Here is a 23,879-nt window from a genome sequence, read left to right on the forward strand (position 1 = left end):
AAACATCATTTTATTTTACCTCACCTACAGGTTTTTAAGCTATATATCCTTATTTTATATTGTTATGGTTGCTGTGAGAAATACAATGTGTATCCTTAACCTAGTATATCTTGACTTAATATCATATCACTTCACATGTAATGGAAGACCATGTAACAATGCTAGTTTGGGTTCTCTGAAAAGCAGACACCAAGATGATATTAGATATGCAAAGATTTATTGCGGGAGAAATCTATGAAGGATACAAGGCGAAGGGGCAGGAGGAAGTGAAGACATCCTTCAGGCTGCAATGTAGGTTTGACACCTGTAACAGGAGGGAGGAAAGAAATAATTATGTAAGTTGAGTCTCAAATTGCTACAGAGTTCTAAGAAAGCCTAGATCAGGCTGAAGAGGTAGGTATTCCTGAACAAATGTTGCCTACTGGATATGTCTGGCATTGGGCCAAAATGGAGACCGCCTGTAGTACTCTCCATGATATCAGTCATTGGCTGGCAGCAGCCAGGGAAAGCATGGCATAGGCATGAAAACTATGGTAGATACAAAGGGGCAATAGCTAGAAATTGTCAGTCAGCTATGCTTCCCGCACCTGGCTCTCTTGAAGGAGTCTGAACAGCCTGCCTCCATGGCTGTCACATACTACCCTTTGTGCCACATAGATCTCCTTTCCGTATATGTTCAAGGAGCAACTCCTTCAGGGTTCCTATGGGCTTCTTTCCTTCAGAAAAATCTTAGAAGAGAGATATTAGTAGGATAATGACAGCCCCTGCTGCTGCAGTTGGTCATGAAGCTGCAGCTGATATATATCTTCTCCCTTCTTCACTATCCATTCTAAATTTTCATTATCTTCAGCTGTTTTGCAAATCTTGCTACTTTATTGGTTGGTGTGACCCAAAACTTCATCATCGAGGGGTTTGAGATGTCTCAAGCCAGGTTCACTGCATATATCCATTCACAGTGAAAACTGGACAAGAGAATACCAGGAGCTGCCTAAGTACATCAGCTGACTGTCACATGCATTTTTCTCAGCCCCCATTGTGTAAGAACAGCCCAACCTTTTACTGCTGATCAGGGTCAGCTGTCCCTTCCAAGATGGCAATTCCTCTTTTTTTCCTGCTGGACCTTGGACACCAAGTGATAAATGGACCCTAACAACAGGCATAGCTTGTAGTCAATGGGATATTTGCTCTGCATCCTGGCAAAAGTACACCCCCTGGGCCTCTGACTTTGCAGTGTTCAGAGTTGTGGGAATGAAAAATATGAAGTTCATCAATGGATCATCGAGTGTAATGTCAAGTAGAGCCACTCCTGCTTCCACCCCTTGATTCCCAGACACATGTATTCTTCCTGTTGGGAACAAGCACTACATAGAGGTCTCTGATTTAGTATATATACTGCATCTTAAGGAATGGCACCTTTCGTTACAGAGCGTTGGCTCTAAACTGATGCTTCAGTTCTGCTTTCAGCAGATCTCTCCCGTGTTCTATGAGACTGATTGTCAATGTATAGTGCAATATGTGATACAACGACACAACTCGTGGATTACATGATCAAGAACCCATTCCCACAAATCCTTTGCTATAAAGGGGGTCGCTTGGATAGCTGCATTGTATGGATTTTCATACCTGCATGTCAGGCATTCTGTAAGCCCTGAATCATGGGACTGGCTGAAGTTATGCAGACAGGTAAGGCAAATCCAAACCAGAATAGGTATCCCTGTGAGGAAAGCTACTAGCCCTTCTAAGATGGAGGGATCCTAAAGTGTTTAATTTGCCACTAGTGGCCAGTTGGTCTACTGTGCGAACGGCGCGATGTTGAAGGCTAAACATTGGTGGCTGCTGTCTGTTTGTACTTTCAGAAGGAGCAAGAGTTAAATTGGCCTTTGCAAGTGAGAGCTCATACTGTGTTTTCAGCTGTGCTGTCTGTAGGCCATTCCTGTGTTCTATGAGGCTGCCTGCACTGAATACTGTACACTGTATGGTGTAGTATATGATAGAACCAGTGGATTCTATGGTCAAGGGTCCATTCCCACAAATTTGTTGTGGTGAAATGGGTTCCCTGAACAGATGCCTCCATCTCTGCCACCACAGCAACTATATTTACAAGCCCATGATTCCAGTTCTGGGGTGGCTATGATGAGGGCTGGCTAATGTCAACTAACTGACTCATTTTGTTTACTTTATTATTCAATGATTCTTCTGTTGAATGCTTTCTGGTGGGTGTTAAAGTGTGATAGAAAAATCACACATTGTTCCCACTCCCATGTGTCCATCCACAAGCCTCTACCCCACACAGCCTTGTTTCTGATCTTCCAGTTTTTTCCTTCTGGATCTCTGACCGTCTAACCAGGTCATCAGACATTACCCAGGAATCTATAAATGAATTTTACATTGGGCTACTTCTCCTTACACTCAAAGTGAATGACCACAGGTTGCAGCTCCACGCCTGGGAATATATTCCTTTTCACTGAGTTTCAAGTCAGCCCTGAATATGGATGTAATGCAGCACCATCTGTTTCCAGCTTACTTCCTCTTACCAAGTCAACCTAGCTATACACCAGGTTCAGGCTTTTTCCTCCTGCCTCAGCTGATCATGTGACAGCCCCCTGCAGCCATAGGTGTGAGCTGGGAGATGGGTACTGGTGCGACCTTAGCGAGCGACATGGAAGTGTGGATAACCTACTCATGCAGTTAGTTTGTGCCCTCTAGTCCTACATAGGCTTAATCCTGTAACATTTCCATCTTACAACAGACCACTCCTGGTCTGGTCCAACTTGGTGATTTGACAGTTTTGATAGACCCCAGATCAGAATGGATAGTTCCAGGTGCAGGGCCATTGTGTTCCAAATAATCAAGCATTCTATCTCCGCCAGGGCCCAGTATCATGCCAAGAGCCATTTTTCCAGAGACATAATTCTCTGCTACACATGGCATGACCTTGCTCCAGAACTCCAAAGGCCCGTGCTGTGATCCACCCACACAGCCTTGCCAGAAATTTCACACTGCATCTCTTCCCACCACTGATACCGCCAACACCATAGCCTCTAACAGGTGTTATATGGCCTGAGGGGTACGTGTTATGGGTTGAATATTTGTGTCTCCTCACCTAGAATTCATATGTTGAAATCCTAAATCTCAATGTGATAATATTAGGAGATGGGGTCTTTGGAAGGTAATTAGGTCATGAGAGTAGTAGAGTCCTGATAAATGGGATGAGTGCCCTTATAAAAAAGAGAAACTGGAGCTTTCTCTCACTCTCTTCTCTCTGTTATGTAAGGATACAATGAGAAGAACAGTCATCTGCAAACTAAGAAGAGGCCCTTATCAGACACCAGATCTACTGGTGCTAAAGCTTGGATTTGCCAGCCTCTAGAACTTCGAGAATTAAATATGTGCCGCTTAAACCACCCAGTCTATGGTAATTTGTTATAGCAGCATGAACTGCCTAAGATAGCAGGGTTGCTTGCACCACAGCCTGGATCTGCTGCAGAGCTCTTTCCTACAGTGGGTGACATACAGAGGTGGCAGCCTCCTGTGTCACCAGGCACATAGGCCAGGACAATATTCCTGCGTGCAGAATGTGTTGTCTCTAGAACCTAAAAAAGTGGTCTGCCAGGCACTGTGCTTCCTTCTTAGTGGTAAGGGATGAAAGATGCAATCATTTTTCTTTTACTTTGGTGGAGATGTCTTAGCACATCTCAGACCACCACACCCCTAAAAACTTTACTAAAGTAGCGGGTTCTTGAATCATCATAGAGTTTTTCTCCCAATGTCTGGAGCCCATGAGTCTTAAATGGACTTCAATATAGTACCTCCTGTTGCTCATTTGTCTCAATCAGTATGATGTAATGGGATAATGTGATGTTTTACAAGATATTCAGACAGTCTAGATCTCTTTGGAATGTATTATGACAGAGGGCAGGAAAATTAACAGCCCTAGGGCAAAACTATAAATGAATATTCATTGTCTGTTCCAAATAAACATGAACTATTTCTAAACTTCTTTTCTGATCAGAAAAGAAAAGAACACATTCACAAAAACATTAGCCTTATACCATGTGTCTGAGGCCTTATTTATCAATCTGCTCTAGCAAGGGCACCCAAGTATAGTACAGCAACTACAATTAAGGTGCCTATTTATTTGAGCTTGCAGTAGTCTGCTTTCATTTTCCAAGATTAATCTGGTTTCTGCAGGGCCCAGACTAATTAATGGATATATAATAAAGATTGCCACCTCTGCATATTTTAAAGCTTCAATGGTAGCATTATTCTTTGCCATCTCCTTGTGAAATGTGATAGATATTTTTAAATTTACTATTTTGGCCAGGAGAGGCAATTTCAGAAGTTTCCATTTGGCCCCACAATGACAGCTCTTATCTCATAGGCTGAGGATCCAATGCCAGATATATTGATACCAATTATGCACACAGGAATTGGGGAAGATGACGACTGAGTGGGTCCACAAACTCAGTTGACCCATTGTAAGCAATATTTTTGTCAGGATTTCATATATTACCTGGCTCCTGCTAGCCCCTACTCTACTAGGTGGGCCATGATGAAATGGTGTCTTTAGGTATCAACAGCTACTCCAACCCTGTATCTAATTGTATTTGAAATGCCTGGGTAGTCCTCTTTCCCCAGTGTACATTCACCTAAGTAAGTGACTGCAGGTCCCTTTGACCAAGGAATAGAGAAATTATTAATTTTGTGCTTACTGGAGATTTCCTTCTGGGGACCTTGTTCTTGACTTTTATTGGGATAACTGCACTCAAGCTTCTGCTCCTCCATTCCTGCCTTCTTTTTTTTTTTTTTAGATGGAGTCTTGCTTTATCACCAGGCTGGAGTGCAGTGGCGCGATCTCGGCTCACTGCAACCTCCGCCTCCCAGGTTCAAGCGATTCCCCTGCCTCAGCCTCCTGAGTAGCTGGGACTACAGGCATGTGCCACCATGCCTGGCTAATTTTTTTGTATTTTAGTAGAGACAGGGTTTCACCATGTTGGCCAGGATGGTCTCAATCTCCTGACCTCGTGATCCACGTGGGTGGGCACGGTGGCTCACCCCTATAATCCCAGCACTTTGGGAGGCCTGCCTTGCCTTTTTCTTGTTGTTAATGTTAAGTACCACCCTATGGTAGCTTGCCCTAAGATACCCCATATTCTATTCACCGTGTCCATAACTCCCTACAGATCAAGACCTCTTTACTGTCTTTCCAACCTTGCCAGTTAATATAATTAACTGTGGCCCCCTGGCTTCTGGGAGTTAAGTGTCACAATTGGCCTCTCTAACTTTGGGGTTCTGTTGATTATGATGGATGTTAAGGAGCCAATTCAGTGACTATGTTTCCTATCATCATCCTGGCCTACACAGGAGAGACCACTGAATGTCTCAGCAATGCATGTCTCACTAGTGTCTTCATAATGGCCTTGGTAAATGGGCCTGTGCTGTAAATGGGACAATTTACAGATGATATAGAAATTGAACAAATAAATACAAGATACTATAAATAATTTTTAACTAATACACTAGAAAACATAAATGAAACTTTAAAATCATAGAAAAATACAACATATCCAAAATGCACACAATAAAATATGACACCTGAAATGTCCTCTAACTATAAATAAATATAACATTAAATCATAGACAGAAATATTTGCACAAAGAAAACCACAAGCCTGGGTGACTTTAAAACTTAGGCCTGGCCGGGCACAGTGGCTCATGCCTGTAATCCCAGCACTTTGGGAGGCTGAGGCGGGCGGATCACGAGGTCAGGAGATCGAGACCATCCTGGCTAACACAGTGAAACCCCGTCTCTTCTAAAAATACAAAAAATTAGCCCGGCGCGGCAATGGGCACCTGTAGTCCCAGCTACTTGGGAGGCTGAGGTAGGAGAAAGGCGTGAACCCTGGAGGCAGAGCTTGCAGTGAGCCGAGATAGAGATAGCACCACTGCAGTCTGGCCTGGGCGAAAGAGTGAGACTCTGTCTCAAAAAAAAAAAAAAAAAAAAAAAATTAGGCCTACAAAAATTCAAAGAATATATGATTCTAAACTTACACAAACACTTTTTGACAATTATAAAAGAGAAAGAAAAGACAAGGACCACTAAGAGGAAAAAAGTTGTGCTTCCCAGGCCATCTGAAGAATGTAGGATCCAAGCCTCCAGAGCAGGACCAATTCTTGGAGGACCAAGTAGATACTCTGGTCTTGAGCTCTTCATAAACTTGTGCTTGGACCATCCCTCAAAGGTACTTCTAATTGGCTGCCTTCTCATTCTTTTCTGACACAAACTTCTCTTGGTGCTTCTTATTGGCCATGTCTTGGAATTCTTGCCAAAATTTACTCGGAGGTGCAGGATAACTAGAAGAAGCTGTAGCTTAAGCCTCAAGAACCTGCCAGAGTACTGGGAGGAGTCACAGTCTAAATCCCTAGGACTCACAAACTATGTTTTGTGAATGTCCAGCAGATGTATACTTATGTATGAAGCATGAAGAAAACCTCCAAGAGCTTGTCCAACAATTCCCGAGTAGAAAAAAATGTTTCCTGTTTATAGACCCACAGAAAAGTATGGGAATAGCATATGAAGGCTATATCCGGAAAAGCATATCTAAGACTTTAGTTCTAAGAATGGCAGAACAAAAAGATTGTTCCATAGAACAGTGAATTTGAGCCTTCTCGTGTGGGGTTTCCCTATCCCCTACAGCTCTGCAGGGAAACCCTGCAGCTTTATTTGCAACAATTGGCAGGTTTGGTTCAGGATTAGTGGAAAACTGCTAGAAATTTAAGGGGGACATTTTGGAGGCAAAAGAGTCATGGAAGAGCTGAAATAATAAACTATCTACACACCCTCATTCTGACTGCTAAACTACACCATTACAAGTGTGCAGAGGAGGAAAGTGAAAGTCCAAATTTTCTTGAGGTCAGAAGGTGGAAGTCTTACTGACTTGATGTGTCTGAACACACCCTCAGCACTAATTGCTGGCTGACCACTAAACTATGCAAGCACAGGAGAGAGCCCCAAGGGGCCAGGTGTTTTTTAAAAGCCAATCTGAGCAGAGACATCAGCAACTTCACGCCATAAAGGAGACAGATTTTGAAGCTTTAGTCCAGAAAATTAAATTGCCCATTAAAACAAACAAACAAGAAAACAATTAACCCCCCAAGACCCCAAATCCAGAATTGCTATTGTGTATTACCTACAATACCCAGGTTTTAACCAAAAATTACTAGACAGGCAAAGAATAGGAAAGTGTTACTCATACTCAGGAATAAAGGAAGTCAATAGAAACTGATTCTAAGCAGGCACAGATGTTGAATTTTAGCATACAAAGATATGAAAGTAGCTACTATAAATATATTCAACAAATTAAAATAAATTATATCTTTAAAATAAAGGAAAATATACTAATAATGAGTGAACACATAGGGACCCTAACAGATACATGAAAACTATAAAAATGAATCAAATGGAAATTCTAAAACTGAAAGATACACTAACTAAAATAAAGAAAATTTACTAAATGGCCTCAATAGCAGATTTGAGATAGCAGAGGAAAGAATCAGTGACCTTGAACATAGAACACAGAGAAGAAAGATGGAAGAAAAATGAAGAGACTGAGAGATCTATTGGGAAATATGAACCATTTTATCATATGTCTAAATGGAGTTCCAGAAGAACAGAGAGAAAGAAGCAGGAAAGTATATGAAGAAATAATAAAACAAAATTTCCCAAGCTTGGTGAAAACATTAACTTCCAGGTCCAAGATGCTCAATGTATCCCAGTAGTATAGACACAAAGAAAACCATATCTAGATGCATCATATTCAAATTACTGAAAGCTAATGAGAAAAATCTTCAAAGCAACAAGAAAAATGACCATTTCATATAGGGGAACAATGATGCAATTAATGGCTGGCTTCTTGCCATACAAAATGGACGTCAAAATATGTTGCACAAACATTTTCAAAGTGCATAAAGAAAAAATACTGTAAACTAAGAATTTTATAGTCAATAAAGTTATTCCTCAAAATGAAAGCAAAATAAGAAAATTTCAAGATAAACAAAATGTGAGGAAATCAATCCTGGCAGACATGCGCTATGAGAAATGTTGAAGGAGGTCCTTCAGGCTGAAGGGAAAACATATATGACAATAATATTACAAAGAAGAGGAATGTAATGAAGCTATATTGGGGCAAACATATTATCTCTTATTGAAAATAAGTCTACTTAAAGTAGACTATAATAAAATAAAGACACATATATTAATCCCCAGAATAATCACCAAAAATAATTCAAAGAAATATAGCTAAAAGTTAATAGAGGAGTTAAAATAGTACAATAAAAGATATTTATGTAGTGCAAAGTAAGAAATAAAGCAGTTATGGAAGAAAAATGAGAGATTAGACAAATATAAAATAGCAAAAAGTCATAAACAAACCCAAACATATCAATTATTACACTAAATGTGACTGCACTAAATACTTTAATCAAAAGACATAGATTGATATACTGTATTTTTTAAAAAAGATCCAACTGTAATTGTCCACAATTTTTCAGAGTGATAATAATATTGTAAAACTCATGGTGATAGCTGCATAAGGCATACATTTTTCCAAAACACATCAAACTGTACACTTAAAAAAAGGTAGATGTTTTCTTCATTGTCTTCTGGCAAAAAAAGGTGGATGTTAGCTTTATATAGATTATACTTCTATAAAGCTGTAAAAAAAAACAATAAAAAGAGGACATATTCCAAATCATTCTATGAATCCAGAATATCCATCATAACATATTCAGATAAGAATAAAAAGGCAGATAGCAGGCCATTCTCACTTAAAAAGTAGATGCAAGAATCCTAAACAAAATATTAACAAAATGAATTCAGCGATGTGTAAAGACAGATGAAACGTCAAGATCAAATTGGGTATATCCCAAGAATGTAAGGCTGGTTGAACCTTTAAAATTTAGTAAGTACAATCTATCATAGTCATAAATTATAAGAGTAAACACATGGTCGACAGAAGAGACGCAGAAAGAGCATTTGATAAAATATATCATTCTTTCGGATTTAACAAAAATATAACTCTTATGAAACTTAGAATAAAAAGAAATTTCCTTAACATGATAAGTGAAAGAAAAGTAACAGTAAACAACATACTTAATGGTAAAAATGCTTGAGATCAGGAAACATCCAAAAAATCTGCTTTTACTACTCCTTTTCAACATCTTAAATGTGATGAACAACAGTTTCAGTCAGACAAGAGGAATAAGCTTTAGTGATCTATTAAACAGAATCGTGACTATGATAAATAATAATGCATTGTGTGTTTCAAAATTGCTAAAAGAGATTTTAAATGTTTTCACCACAAAAAGTGATAAGTATGTAGCGATGGATTTGTTAATTGTCCTGATTTAATCAATCCACATTGTAAACATATCAAAACATCACATTGTACCTCATAAGTACATATAATTGTTATTTGTCAATTAAAAATAAAAATTTAAAAATATAAATGTACAAAGTATAATCCATAAAGGAGAAGATTGATAAAACAATATATGAAAATTGACAATTTTTTTTTCTAAAAAACACTATAAAGACAATGAAGACAAGCCACAAATTGTGACAAGATATTTGCAACTAATATAAACAAAGATTTAGTATTTAGAATGTATACAAAATTCCTACAAATTAATAATACAGAGATTGCCAATTCAATAAAATGGGAAAAATTATGAAAAATTTCACAAAAAAATACTAAGGCTGATAAACAACGAAAAAATTATCAAACTTTTGTATTCACAGAAGTGAAAATTAAAACTACAGTGAGATACCATTTCACAACTTCCAGTTTGACAAAACTTTAAAGATCAGACAATGTTAAGTATTGTTGTTATGAAACAAAAACTTTCATGCTATTAGTAGGAGTATGAGTTATCACAAACACTTTGGGAAACAATTGGCAGTACCTTACAGAACTGAACATATGCATACCCTATGATTCAGCAATTTCTCTATAATATATGCGTTCATAGAGTCATCTCTTGATATATGCAGGGGATTGGTTCCAGGACACCAGAATATCCCAAAATGCACACATATTCAAGTCCTGTAGTTGGCCCTGCAGAACCCACGTATAGGAAAATTTGGCTTTTCATAAACATGGGTTTTGCATCCAGCAAATACTGTATTTTTGATCCATATTTGGTTGAAAAAAACTCGAATATATGTACACAATAATAAACAAGTCTTTCACACTCAGAAGTTCTCTCAGTGGACCCACACAGTTCAAACCCATGTTGTTCAAGCGTCAACTGTATATATACGTACATATATTATATATAATATATGTATATATAATATATGTATATACATACATATGTTCATTCTTGAATATATACACATTTACTTGTGCAAATGTACACAGTTCAAATGCTCATCAACAGTACAACAGATATAAAAATTGAGGTTTGTCCATACAACGGAATAATAAATGGCTGTTAAATTAAGTGAGCGATATCTGTGCATATTCATGTGGTTGTATCTCAAAAATATACTGAGTGAAGGAGATAAATCATGTGGATTTCATTTCAAAAAATGAAAAACTGGAAAAATTGAACAAGTTAATGTGTAGGGGCTATATATTAATAGGTAGTAAAGTGATAAAGAAAATCAAGGGAACAACTAACACAAAATTCAGGACACTGGTTATCTCTGGTGGGAAGGGAAGGGCATGATAGAGAGAGGGAGTCTAGGAGCCCCTAAGTTCCAGGAAGTGTTCTCTTTCTCATGTTTGAGTGGTGGGTACATCCCAAATTAATTTTTAAATTAAACTGTACATATTTGTTTTATACATTCTTTTGATGTGGGGTAATGAGACCTTTCATACACCCTTGGTGGAAATGTAAAATCATATGTCTCTTTGGGAAAACAGTTTGATAGTTTGTTAAAATGTTAAGCATCACATTAAACCTACCATATGATGCAGCCATTTACTCTTAGATATATGCCACAGAGAAATGAAGGCATGAATCCATACAAACACTTGGAAACAAACATTCAAAGCAGCTTTCTTTGGAATAAGCAGTAACAACTGGAAACAATCCAAATGCCCCCACGCCTCCTCCACCAACAGGCAAATGGATAAACAAATTACATCCATACATTGAGATGCTACTCATCAACAAAATGCAATGGAGCATTGGTAACACATTATACTCAGCATATTTTGAACAAATCTTATATTTTGAATAAATCTCAAGACAATCATGCTGAGTAAAGGAAGCCAGATTAAAAAAAGAACATATTGTATAATTCCATTTATATAAAATTCTAGAAAATGCAAACTAATCAACAGAGACAGAAAGCAGTTCTGTGGTTGCCTATAGGGAATTAGTGGGATGGATTATCCAGGGGCAGGAGAGAACTTTTCGGGGTGAAGGACTTCTTTATTATCCTGATTGTGGTGGTGGTTTCATCACTGTGCACATATATTCAATTGTACCCTTCAAATATGTGCAATTTATGTATGCTAATTATATGTTAATAAAGTGATACACAGAATATATTATATATATATAAAAGTTCAGACAATGGGAAATTTTACAAAGAAAAATGAAATAGGACATATGATAGAGACTCTCAGAATATGCTGCCTTAGAGCCTTAGATAGGATGGTCAGGGAAGGCCTCTCTGAGCAGGTGGCTCAGTGTAATAGCTGTGGCCAGATGGCCTTCCAAAAAAGCTGTAACAATTCATATTTCTACCAGTTACGAATGAGGGTACATTTTACTCCCATTTCCCTACCAGGGGCAAGGACATGTGTCTATTGTTTTGCTGTTCTGGTGAGAGATGTCCTTTCTCAATACCTTCTGTTAACCTTGTTATTTACATCAGTCCAAGCTATGAATCTATTTATTATTAATCCAGAGAGACACTCTTCCAGATCTAAACACTCAATCTCTCAAAGGAGCCAAGCCGTGGTATGCATACCCTACAGGGCATCCATTTCTCCACACACCTCTCTGTGCTGGCCCGTCAGTGTTCTCCATGTCCTCTGTTATCAGGGCCAACAGCCTTTGTCTCTTTCCATTCAGCCGACCTTACAGCAAGGCAGTCAGGGCTTCCAGAAGGTTCTAAGTGGGTGAGTGAAAGACGGTTGGTTCCTTCTCTCCAATCCTTTGACAGGAGATTTACCTCATCTTTACACAGAAAGAAAAAATATTAAAGAGGGTAGGAAACCGGCTAGTTTAATTTAGGAAGCACCTCAAGTAATTAAGCATTGAAATGTTGCTTCCCTGGTGCAATATTCTCCAGCACATTTTCTTTGATTCAGAGCTAATAAAAATCAACAACAATGTGTTTGGGGGAAGGGCAGAGGATGATGAGTGATGAGGGAAAAGGGGATGTAAATGGGTCGGGAGAGAAGGATGCCAGTTATTTTAGCCTACAAAAAGGATGCATTGTAAGCGACCAATTTCCATGATGGATAAAGATGTGCATGTCATTGTATACAGCCCTGATACTAGGAGACAATTGTGGACCCTCCTCCAGCTGGCCCACTGGAAGGATCTGACTATTTTGGCTCACATGATCCAATTCCAAGGGAGGGCTCTTATTTCACCTCTTCCCTGCTTCCTTATGCTGAGGAAAGCAGGATTACCGTGGCAATGGAAACAAAATGTTAGAAGGAAGTTGGCTCTGAAAAATATTATAGAATAATTGGTTATTCTACCACTGCTTTCTGCCAAACCACTGTCTTCCCTTGAGAGTCCAGAGTTCTGAATTTAAGAAACAAAATAAATCTTTTTGTTGCTCAGACACCTCTAAATTCATTGGTATCTTTGAGATCCAACACTCTCAGTGAACATATATTGTGTCTGCTGTCTGGTAGACATTCAGAGCCAGCGCTAAGTCCTGTGGCCCTTTTATAGTGCTATCAATTTGTCATCTGTCCTTGTTTTAAAGACCAGCACATTTTTGCCATGGCCTCATCTCACGATAATGAAGTCTTTGGAAAATTAGCAATCTCAGGCATTTAAACTTGTATGTGCACTGTGAGGCAAGGTGTGGGACAATGACTCCAGCTGCTAAAAGGGGATGTGCAATGATTATACTTACTCAGTAGACTTTATTTTTCGCACTGCCTAGGCTGCCCCTGGTGATAAGCTAGCCATTTAAGAAGACATTTGAACTCTGCAATTCCCGGTGTGTTTCTTAGGTCTTTGTCTGTACTGTGTCCTCATCGGAAACATGCTTCTCTTTGTTCAAGCACTCATCCGTTAGCCAAAGATATATTTTTCCTTTGACATTTATAGTCTCCCCTTCACATATTGAGCATTTTAGGCATTTAGGTTACAAGATATAATACAAATAGTCCTTATGATGGAGAATCTGAGAGTTTAATGGAGAAGATTGGGAGATACACACACACACACACACACACACACACACATGCAATGGCTAAGAATATAGGCTTTGGCATCATGTGACTTGGGTTGTAATCCCATCTCTGGCACTTATGGCCTTGACTAAGTCATTTAATCTTTCTAAGCTTCAAACTCTAATTTATAAGATGGAGATTCATTCATCTAACAAATATTTGTTGAGGGCCCACTTTGTGCCCAGCACAGGCCTGGTACTAGGAATCTAACTTTGGACCAGCCAGACAAAAATCCCTCCCAAGTGCAGCTAGCATTCAGATATTAACAGACAGATTGAAAGTTAAACAACAGAGACATAATATGCCAGGTAGTGATAAGTGCAATGAAGAAAAATAAAGCAGGGTGAGGGGATAGTAAATGGAGGAAGATGCTGTTTTTGGTAGGTCAGAGAAAGCTCTCTGAAGAGGTAGCACTGGACAGAGATTTGAGTACGTTGACAGAGGGTCGCTGTGACAATCTGGGAGAAGAGCATTCTAAGGCAGGCCCTGAGATGAGAGAGCACACCTGTCATAGTCAACCAGTAGCAAAGTGGCCAGGGAGCTCATGGTCACCAAAAAAAAAAAAAATTGGGCATTTGGAAAGAGGTGAGAAATGTGAACAACAGAAATGGATCAAAGGTTAGGTTAAGCTAGTAGAGGAGACTTCTAGTGTGCAAATGTGCCAAAAATTGCCCTCACTCTCCCCTTAGCAGCCTGGTCTCCCTCTTACTCCCACAACTACAGGTCCTGATAGTACTGGAATGAAAATTTTTGTGATAAACCTTGGAGGCTTGCAAATCTTTTAGATTGATGTCCAGAAAGAAAAGAAGATATAAGTAACAGAGAGAAGCTGAACTCCAGAGCAAAAGACCAACCTGAACCTGAAACCTTTCCCACAATACTCTTTAAGTTTTCCTACTCTGTGAAATAGCTACTTACACTGCCTGAAATTCTACTAAAGATACATATGTATCACTATATGCCCTTTCTCAAAAGAAGAAAAGAAAACTCTCAAAATGTGACTAGAAGTGTTACCTAGTCATTTGCACATGAGTATAAATTAGTGTGTTCATCTTTCTTTCTAACATCTAGCTGACATCATTTTCTCTAGAAGAAAGAGTATTTCAGTTAAGGGTAAAAGATAATAAGTAACTCTTTATGTTTTTTCATGTATTTTGTTCTACTTTATATTCCTGCTGCTTCTGAAAAAAATTTGAGGCAGCAAATATTTTTAAATTTTGAAGATTTGTGGAATAAGATGGACTGATTCCACTCTTTCTTCTACCACTTCTGCCTCCTCCACACAAAGTAGTGATGCTATCTATAGCTGAAGGTATAGTTGGAACATGTTTGGAGGTTTGGAGACATTGAATTAAAGTGATCCCTGAGAACATAGAAAGTAAATTGTTTCCCACTAGTTATACTACAAAATCCGCACATGTTGGATAAGAGCAATACTACATCAACTTAAAACAAGCCAACAAACAAACAAATAAAAAAAACCCAGAATGGCTCCCAGGCTACCAATTTTGGCTCTGATCTGATTGAAGACATCATCATAATTAAAGCAACAATGTATCTGGCAAAAAATAATAATAATAAATAAGAAAAGCCAGAAAGCCCAGAAAAGAGAATGTGAAAGAAGCAACTCCCAAGCCTTGATTATGCAGAATGCCAGAAGAGAGACTAGTAGGGTCTAAAGTTGTCCTGTCTAGTCCTGTGACAGTTGATCCCTGATCTAAGTGAGGCTCAACACAGTTTTCTGATTGCACTCCAGCTTCCCTTGCAGATTTGCTTCCAGGGAGGAAATGCACTGGTAGCAACATGCTTGATAGCCAGCAATTTTTTTAACTGCCATTCTGGTTGGCACATCTAGCTGGTATGAGTCTGTTTAACCTGAGTCAGACCCTGAACTCTGATCACTTCTGACTCTAAGGCCACAAGAGGCTGTGTGCACATGACCTGATTATTATGAACTGTGGCCCAGGACTAGAACTGTATTAATAAAGAGAGGGAGAAAAATCTTCCTCCTCCAATTTCTCCTCCTGTCCTCCCCTACTGTCCCCCACTAGTCCCCTCTTCTGCACCCACACATATTCTGTTCCTAGATCCCTCATTTGTGTTACAATTCAGCTTCATTATAGATAAAGTGGCTTCTGGGGATATCGTGAGACCTTCTCTCCACTGTTATTTCTCTGAGAAAAAAAAAAAAACATTGTTAATTCCAATGTCTGATTTTCAAATAAATTTTGGACCATGACCCAGTTACAATGTGGGGACATTTTGTTCCTGTAAATTGGTCTTTCTAGCCAGTGTCTGGGAGCTGGCTGGGAAATGTACTTAGTAAATCACTCCCAGTGGTTTGGGAAAGGACAGAGAAGGTTCTAGAAGAGATGAGTCAGGCAAGGGGGTGGGCAGCACAGAGGGGAAAGGAACAAAGAGCCAAGCAATATTCTGAAAACAGAATTTGTACCCAGCCAGAAATAACTGTCTGATCAGGCCTAGCTAAAGGCTTTCTGAAATGACAAAGCAAATATTAACAGAGAATTCTTTAAGAGCCTCTCTCAGTGAACACAACATTTTTTTGGTGATAAGCCAGGTGGGTTTATGAATAATACACTTTGCCAAGCAATCTTGATAAGATCTCATTCTCCCCTCCAGGGCTGGAGAGTTGAGAACTGAAGCTTTTGTATCTCAACAAGAATATAGCACCTGACACAGGGACCCATCTCCCTGTACTCACCAAACAGCTTGAGATGAACATGATGCCCGTCACAAGGATGCTAAAAAGCCCAAAGGACATTCTTTAAAAAACCGAAGGAAAATGATCAGCTTCCTTTCAACCCCCTACATGGAAATGGTGGACTTGGGCAAGAATAGCTCAATACTTAGCCAGCTGCTTCTTACCTAACTGGTGTGTGAGTGAATGTGAGTTTCTGTTTGGCAGGTGCAGGGATCTCGGATGAACCAGAAACTGTCAAAAGAGAAAAACTCGTACAATGTTGTTGCGGCAATCCTTCTATCTTAAAATTAAGCATGTGGTTCCTTTACAAAGGGATTATAACAGCAGCTTTGTCAGAGTGCCATGATTATACATATTGAGAACTACATTCATTCATCCATTCATTTAACAAACATTTATTGGCTGTACTGTGTTCCAGGATGCAACAGGCCTAGGAGAGGCAACAGAAGGTACACAGTTGCAACCTTGTAGGAAAGAAGGAGAGTACCCAGGAGACTTTGAAAGTACAGAGGATGGACATAGAAGGGGAGTGAAAACAGAGATTGTCCCAGCCAAGTTCAGTCCCAATTGGTCAATCATTTACAGCGTAGAAAAGAGTGGTACCTCCAAAAAGGGGTGGGGCAGAAAGGCTGGATCTGATACTGTCTGGGAAAAGCAACCGAACACTCAAAAAACTGAACCCAAACAAGCCACAGCAAGTAAATACACACACAGGATGACCATCTTGCAATATGCACATTGTGGAGGAGAGGAGAGCAATGTAGGACTCTGACAGGAAGGCAGGCCGGAATGTGACCCAGAGTGACAGAAGCCAGAGCTTTCACAGGGAGAACAGAGATTAGCCTGACAGGGTCAGAATCCCCAGCTATTTTGACAGTGCTTGTCAATATTTATTTGTTCAAAGTGTCCCCTCCACTTGAGAGAGTTGATACAGTTTCCCAAATCTGACAACTAAGAAGCTGGCAGGGTAGTCCCGGAACAGCAGTGACTATTTTCAGCATGGGGTTAGGGGAAGCACTCCAGCTCTGAGGTCAGAGTTGAGTTTCTAGCAAAGCTCTGCCACTCCTTGGTCCTCAGTGTCCTCATCCGTACAATGGGGAGAATAATAGAATTGCTTCAAAGCAAGGATTAAATAAGATAGATTCTGTACCAAGCTTATCACATCGTGAATAGCCAGCATGTGTTAGCCATTATCATTGCCAGCAGTAAAGAGAACTATTAAAATTTGTTGTCTGGGGAGACAGCAGTGCCCTGGTGTCACAGCCACATGGTTTTTAGGCAAAACAGAAATCAGCCAGGAAAGGGGAATTCTGCATCCCCCTCCTCTGTGGCTCCTCATCTGCCGAAGCCCCTTCCCCTGGGACCACACTAATTTAGCAAGAAATGTGACTGTTGAGCCCAGGATCCTACCTGCCCATTCCCCAGATCCATGCACACACTTGCAGATAGACTTCAGGGCTGCTGTAATAGAGACTAAGGTAAGGAAGGAAGAAACAGAAAGCAACCCTCCAGTATGAGGGAAAGGAAAAATGCTGAGATTTGGTGAAAAGAAAAAAAACCCACCTCTACAGATCGAACACACCGTCATAGAACAAGAGCCAGGATACAGAAAGGCTTCCTGAAGTCACTGAGGGGAGGGAAACTGAGGCTTATTAATGTAATGGGACTTCAGTTAAATGAAGGGCCACCAGCTTGTTGGGTGACAGGCACTGAGGACCTGTGTCCTGGCAAGGCTTCATCCACAGTTCCTGCAAAGAGCAAGAGCAACAGGCCAGGAACTGTCCAGAATGTAGAATTAGGAATGGCCAGAGATCTGGTGAAGAGAGATGCAGAGGATCTGGAAAGTGCTCTGGGGTTGCCAGCCAAAGATGCAAAGAGGACAGGGAGAGTGGGTGGCAAAAGGCATGGCTCAGTTATCTCCCTGCGGGGGGCAAGGGCAGGAGGGGACACAGGCAGTGAGCACATCAGCTCTGACTCACAGGAACGGTAAAAAGGATCCACACTAATTAGTTTGGGGATTTTCTTCTGAATTAATTTATTTGATAAGGATTTCTCTGAGAGTCTGGAAATTAATCTGCTGTGGTCTGAATGTTTGTGTTCCCCGAAAATTTATGTGTTGGAATCTCAACCCCCAAGGTGATGGTATTAGGAGGTGGGGCCATTGGGAGGTGATTAGATCAACAGGCCTTCATGAGTGGGATTAGTGCTCCTATAAAAGAGGCCCCAGAGAGCTGCCCTGCCCCTTCCCCCATGTGAGAATACAGCGAAAAGGCACCATCTATGAACCAGAAAGCAGGCCTTCACCAGATGCTGAATCTGCTGGCCCCTTGATCTTGGACTTCCCAGACTCTAGAACTGTGAGAAATAAATTTCTGTTGTTATAAGCTAATAAGTTTATGGCATTTTGTTATAGCTGCCCAAATGAACTCAGACACACATATTGGAATTGAGATGTAAGAACTAACTCAGACAAAGCATCTCAGTCCACTGTCATGTGTAACGGCTCCCAGTCCCTACCCCATTCTAGGGAATAGAGGACATCACCTTCAGCCCAATGCCAAGACCTGCCCAAGCAGAGCCACTCTCAGGTACTTCATGGCTGGAAAGAAGGAATGTGGTATTTGGATTCACAAGGCCTTATCAGGCATATCCAAGGGTTAGGAACAAGAACTTTTGGGCTCTCCTCTTGCATCTTCTAATAATCTGAAGACTCCATTAGAGTCAAGGTGACCAGCCAAAACATCTGGAAGAAGATGCCCAGAGATGATAGCAGAATTACAAAAAGAAAATAAATATGTGCTACAAATGGTCCCTAATTGAAGTTTTTAATCATGTCCCTCAAATTCCTAGTTTCTTCCTTAACCAAAGGGTATGAATCAAGTTAAGCATCTTGACATAGAGATTCTTAGCATAGAAACCTCCTTATGAGCATACAATGGTCAAAGAGAAACCTGGCATAACCCTCATCCCTGCATCCACCCCACATTCTAGCTTTAGGCTATTTCTTTCTTTTCTTTTCTGTTTTTGACTCTTGATCTTTTCACAGTTTATTCTTCTTGTACTTTTTTATTGACATATAATAGTTGTACATATTTTGGGGGTACATGTGATATCTGGATCCCTGTGTACAATGTGTCATGGTCAAATCTGCATAACTGGATGCCCATCACCTCAAACATGTATCTTTTCTTTGTGTTGGAAACATGATAATTCTTCTTTCCTAGTTATTTTGAAATATACGGTAAATTATCTTTAACTATAATTTCCTTACTATACTACTGTATACTAAGCTATTTTTAAAGCCAGGACTCTCCAGACTTGGGAACATTTTCAAATAGAAAACAGTGGATGTGGCCGGGTGCGGTGGCTCATGCCTGTAATCTCAGCACTTTGGGAGGCCGAGGCGGGTGGATCATGAGGTCAGGAGTTCAAGACCAGTCTGGCCAATATGGTGAAACCCAGTCTCTACTAAAAATACAAAAATTAGCCAGGCATGGTGGTGGGCACTTGTAGTCCCAGCTACTCGGGAGTCTAAGGCAGGAGAATCACTTGAACCCTGGAGGCGGAGGTTGCAGTGAGCCGAGATCACACCGTTGCACTCCAGCCTGGGTGACAGAGCAAGACTCTGTCTCAAAAAAAAAAGGAAAGAAAGAAAGAAAATACTGGATGTACTGTACTGCATTCTCCTAGAACCTATCCCAGACACTTGACCTTTGCTGGGACCCCATAGTCATTCATCCTGGGGGAGGCATGAAAGTGCTAGGATGGGTCTCAAACAGTGAATCTAGATGCTTGATAGATGCCAACTACAATTCAGTATAGGACTTTTCTTTTTCTTTTCTTTTCTTTCTTCTTCTTCTTCTCTTTTTTTTTTTTTTTTTTTTTTTTCAAGATGGAGTTTTGCTCTTGTTATCTAGGCTGGAGTGCAATGTCATGGTCTCAGCTCACTGCAACTTCCACCTCCTGGATTCAAGTGATTCTCATGCCTCAGCCTCCCGAGTAGCTGGGATTACAGGCATGCGCCACCAAGCCTGGCTAATTTTTGTATTTTTAGTAGAGACAGGGTTTCACCATGTTGGTCAGGCTGGTCTCGAACTCCTGACCTCAGGTGATCCACCCGCCTCAGCCTCCCAAAGTGCTGGGATTACAGGTGTGAGCCACCACGCCCAGCCTGGCATAGGATTTTTCTTCTCCTAACTCTCTGCTTATAAGCAAAGATGAAAAAGAGCCCCAGATTAGTCAGTGAGCCCTCATCTCTTGTCAAATTCTCTTCATAGTTGTTCACAGATACTCTCCCCATTTTCATATTTGTACAGCTTGTTACCATGGGAACATCTTGGTCCCCTCCCATCCACATGCATCCTGCCCAGAGGATGTGTAGGCGTGATACAATGGTTGCTGAACTTAATGAACACAATCTGGTACATAGGCATACTTGGGCCCTTTGGAATTCCAAGGCACCAGTGGATGACACAAGCAGAGGAAGCAGTAAGGTGCATCTGGAAGGTAAGACCTTCCTAATCTTGCTTTTACATCTACATTAAGGTTTTCAGAAATGGTAGAGCATTGATTCTACGTTCAGAACTGACATGTTCCTTGGAAAGATCTCTTCCCTCTCATAATTCATAAAGTAGAAGCTACATTCTGAAACCTGAAAGAAGCTATTTCTAAAAGCAGAATCTTTGCGATAGGGAATTTAAGAACTTCTGATGATTTTAAATGAGTAAGATGCTGCAATATTATCTTAGAAGAATGCATTATCAGAAAATATTCTGAGCCAAGAACACTTTGCAGAATTCCCCAATAGATGAGACATGTCAGACACCCATAGACTGAGAGCAATAAAGTGTAAATAATTTAGACCTCCTTGATATTATCCTGCCTGCTCATAACGTGTCTTTAATAATTAATTCAGCTCAACCTTCAAAAAAAATTATCCCTATGTAACTTAAATCACATCCTCTGTTTTGCCTGTTGACAATAGGAGATCATTTCCCATTCGGGACTTGTCCTTCCCAAGTGAGGTGCATTTATTTACGCATGAGACATCTTCCTGCTGTTGTTGGTTTTCACGAATGTATTCTGCACATGCTCAGTGAACATCATGATTCTGATCAGATTCTCTTCCAGGTACTCACCATTGTCTGGAACTGTTTTAGTGTTTTATATCTACTGACATAATTTCCACAGTAACCCTATGACTTTTCTATTTTACAAATGAAGAAAATGGTTCAATAATTTAAATAAAATGCTCCCATCACACCTGTCTACCCCCAGCACTGACAGATCATTGCCTGGAACAGTCACATGGGAACAAGGCTGTATATAACTCATATCACAGTGTATAAAGGGTTCATATTGTGTAGAAAACATGTCTTATTTTAAAAGAAGCTGGTACCTTTAAATATCTGATTATTGAGTCCTACTAAATCATTCACACATAGAAAGCCTTGAGGGGTGGGGAAAGGGAAGTGACAAGGTATTTGAAAATAGATAAGGTATAGTGACATCAAATAATTCAACATAAAAGGCAGAGGGACACCAGTGGCAGGAGATTTAGAGGTGGAGAGAAGGGAAGTGGAGCATGCTTATGTTTTGTCAAATGCAGTTATCTGTAGAAATGGAAATTATTCCAAGAACGTCAGAGAGAAGAAGCTGCTATAGATGGAAGGGACAGAGCTGAGCAGAAATCCTTCAACCCAAAAAAGAATCAGATTGGGTAAATTCATGACACTGTGACTCCAAGTAACTTATCCACAGCCGGGTGGCATCTGCATGGTATTTATGTCCTGAAACTTTGCCTCTTAAAGATGGCTGAGAAGGCCAAAACAGAGGCATCACAAATTAAGGAACCACATAGTATACCCTTTTATTGTATATTTTATTTTCTGTTTCAGTTGCAGATGCTATTAATTTGTGGGTCTTTTCTTTTCTTTAGAGACAGGGTCTCACTCTGTTGCCCAGGCTGGAGTGCAGTGGTGCAGTCATGGCTCACACTGCAGCCTCAACCTTCTGGACTCAAATGATCCTCTCACCTCAGCCTCCCAGGGTAGCTGGGACTACAGGCATGTGCCACAATGCCTGGCTAATTTTTTATTTTTTGTAGAGACAGGGTCTCACTATGTTACCCACGCTGGTGTCAAACTCCTGGGCTCAAGTGATCCTCCCACCTCAGCCACCGAAAGTGCTGGGATTACAGAGTGAGCCATTGTGCTTGGGCTGTGCTTTTTTTCTAAATTGAAGTATAAAATAAAAAAAATAGTGCAATGTGTAAAGTACAGGAATCTTGTGTGTCTAGCTTAATAAACTTTTACATACACATGCACACACACACACACATGTTAATGTAACCAACATCTAGATCATGATACAAAACATTTCTACCATCCCAGAAAGCTCCCAGGCAATATCCACCAGCCTCCTCCAAAAGTAAAGACTATTCTTACTTCTAATACCCTAAGTTAGTTTTGTCTGTCCTTGGTAAATAATATAAATAAAATTGGACTGTATGTGCTTTTGGTTCTGGCTTTTTTCACTCAACATAATGTCTGTAAGATTTACCTACACTATCATGTATTTCAGTAGTTTGCTCTTTTAAATGGAAGTTTCATATTCCATTGTATAACCAGATGCATAATTTATTTATTTATTCTCCTGTTGATGGACATTTGCTTTGCTTCCAGCTTAGGACTATTATGAATAAAGTTGCTATGAAAATTAAGATGTAGGTTTTAAATGAATGAATGCACTCATTTCTTTTTCATATATACCTAAGGGTGACATATCTGAGTGACAGGGTAGGTATATGTTTAATGTTAGTTAATGCAGCTGGTAGGCACTGCAACATGGCCCTCAGATTCTCCTGCAGGACATTCCCCCCAGCTGCAGGACTGCTGCCAGCTCCCAACCCTCTTTGGGAATTGCTTCAGCTGAAGAACTTGCTTCTCCTTCAGCTCATTTCTATAACCACGTGGGGTCCCTTATGACCAGATGACAAGAGAAGGAAAAAGTCTAAACTCAGTTCATAGATGAGTTGATTTGGATTTGAGTATAAGCCAAAAATGGCTGATGGTTCACACTGACAGGTGAACTTGAAGACAGTGGTGAGGGGGAATCCTCTTAATGAACAGATCTTTGGGCAGTGAATCTGGTCATCTACTTTATGTGACAAGAGAAGTAGCCAGAGGATCAAATACACAAAGATTTCATGAGCAGTGACAAATGGCTTAGTCAGCTGATCAAAGGTTTAGAAAGGAGAAAGATAGAAAGATCAGAAAAAAGAAGTCTTGGGTAGAGAAATGGACATATGGGAGGGAGCATGAATAGTGAAAATCTTAGTATTGCATGTTAACACCTACCAGAGAGCACTCACCATGGAAAAACAATAAAAAATCAAGAGAGACAAAAATGACTCAACCAGTTGACATCAGCCACCCCTATCATTGGCCATGCCAGAGCCAGCAAAATGGGCACAAGAATGGGGTAATCATAGTGGTGGGAATGGAGACTATATATGGTACCAACAGGATGCCTCCCACTTACAAAGGCTGATCCTGCTAATGCTGCTGTCAAATGTCCAACCTGCCAACAACAGAGGCCAGTGATAAGTCCCTTAATTAGGTCAACCAGTCACTTGGTAGCAGGTCAATTACATTGTACCCCTGCAAGTTAATGAATGAAATTAAGGGAGTGTTTCATTTTGACAGTAATAGATACATATT

The 23,879-nt window shown here is 40.1% G+C and overlaps 1 long non-coding RNA gene across 1 annotated transcript in view; it reads right to left on the reverse strand.

The window, feature by feature from the left end:
* Nucleotides 1-221: 221 nt before the first annotated feature.
* LOC129144136 (uncharacterized) overlaps nt 222-23,879 on the reverse strand; it is a 42,238-nt gene continuing 18,580 nt past the window's right edge. Inside the window, exons 2-3 of the long non-coding RNA XR_008548312.1 lie at nt 12,015-12,195; nt 222-304 (exon numbers count right to left, since the gene is read on the reverse strand). This is a non-coding gene — a long non-coding RNA (uncharacterized LOC129144136). The remainder of the gene's footprint in view (nt 305-12,014; nt 12,196-23,879) is intronic.

Source organism: Pan troglodytes, chromosome 4 (genome assembly GCF_028858775.2).
Source record: "Pan troglodytes isolate AG18354 chromosome 4, NHGRI_mPanTro3-v2.0_pri, whole genome shotgun sequence".
NCBI classification, from domain to species: Eukaryota; Metazoa; Chordata; class Mammalia; order Primates; family Hominidae; genus Pan; species Pan troglodytes.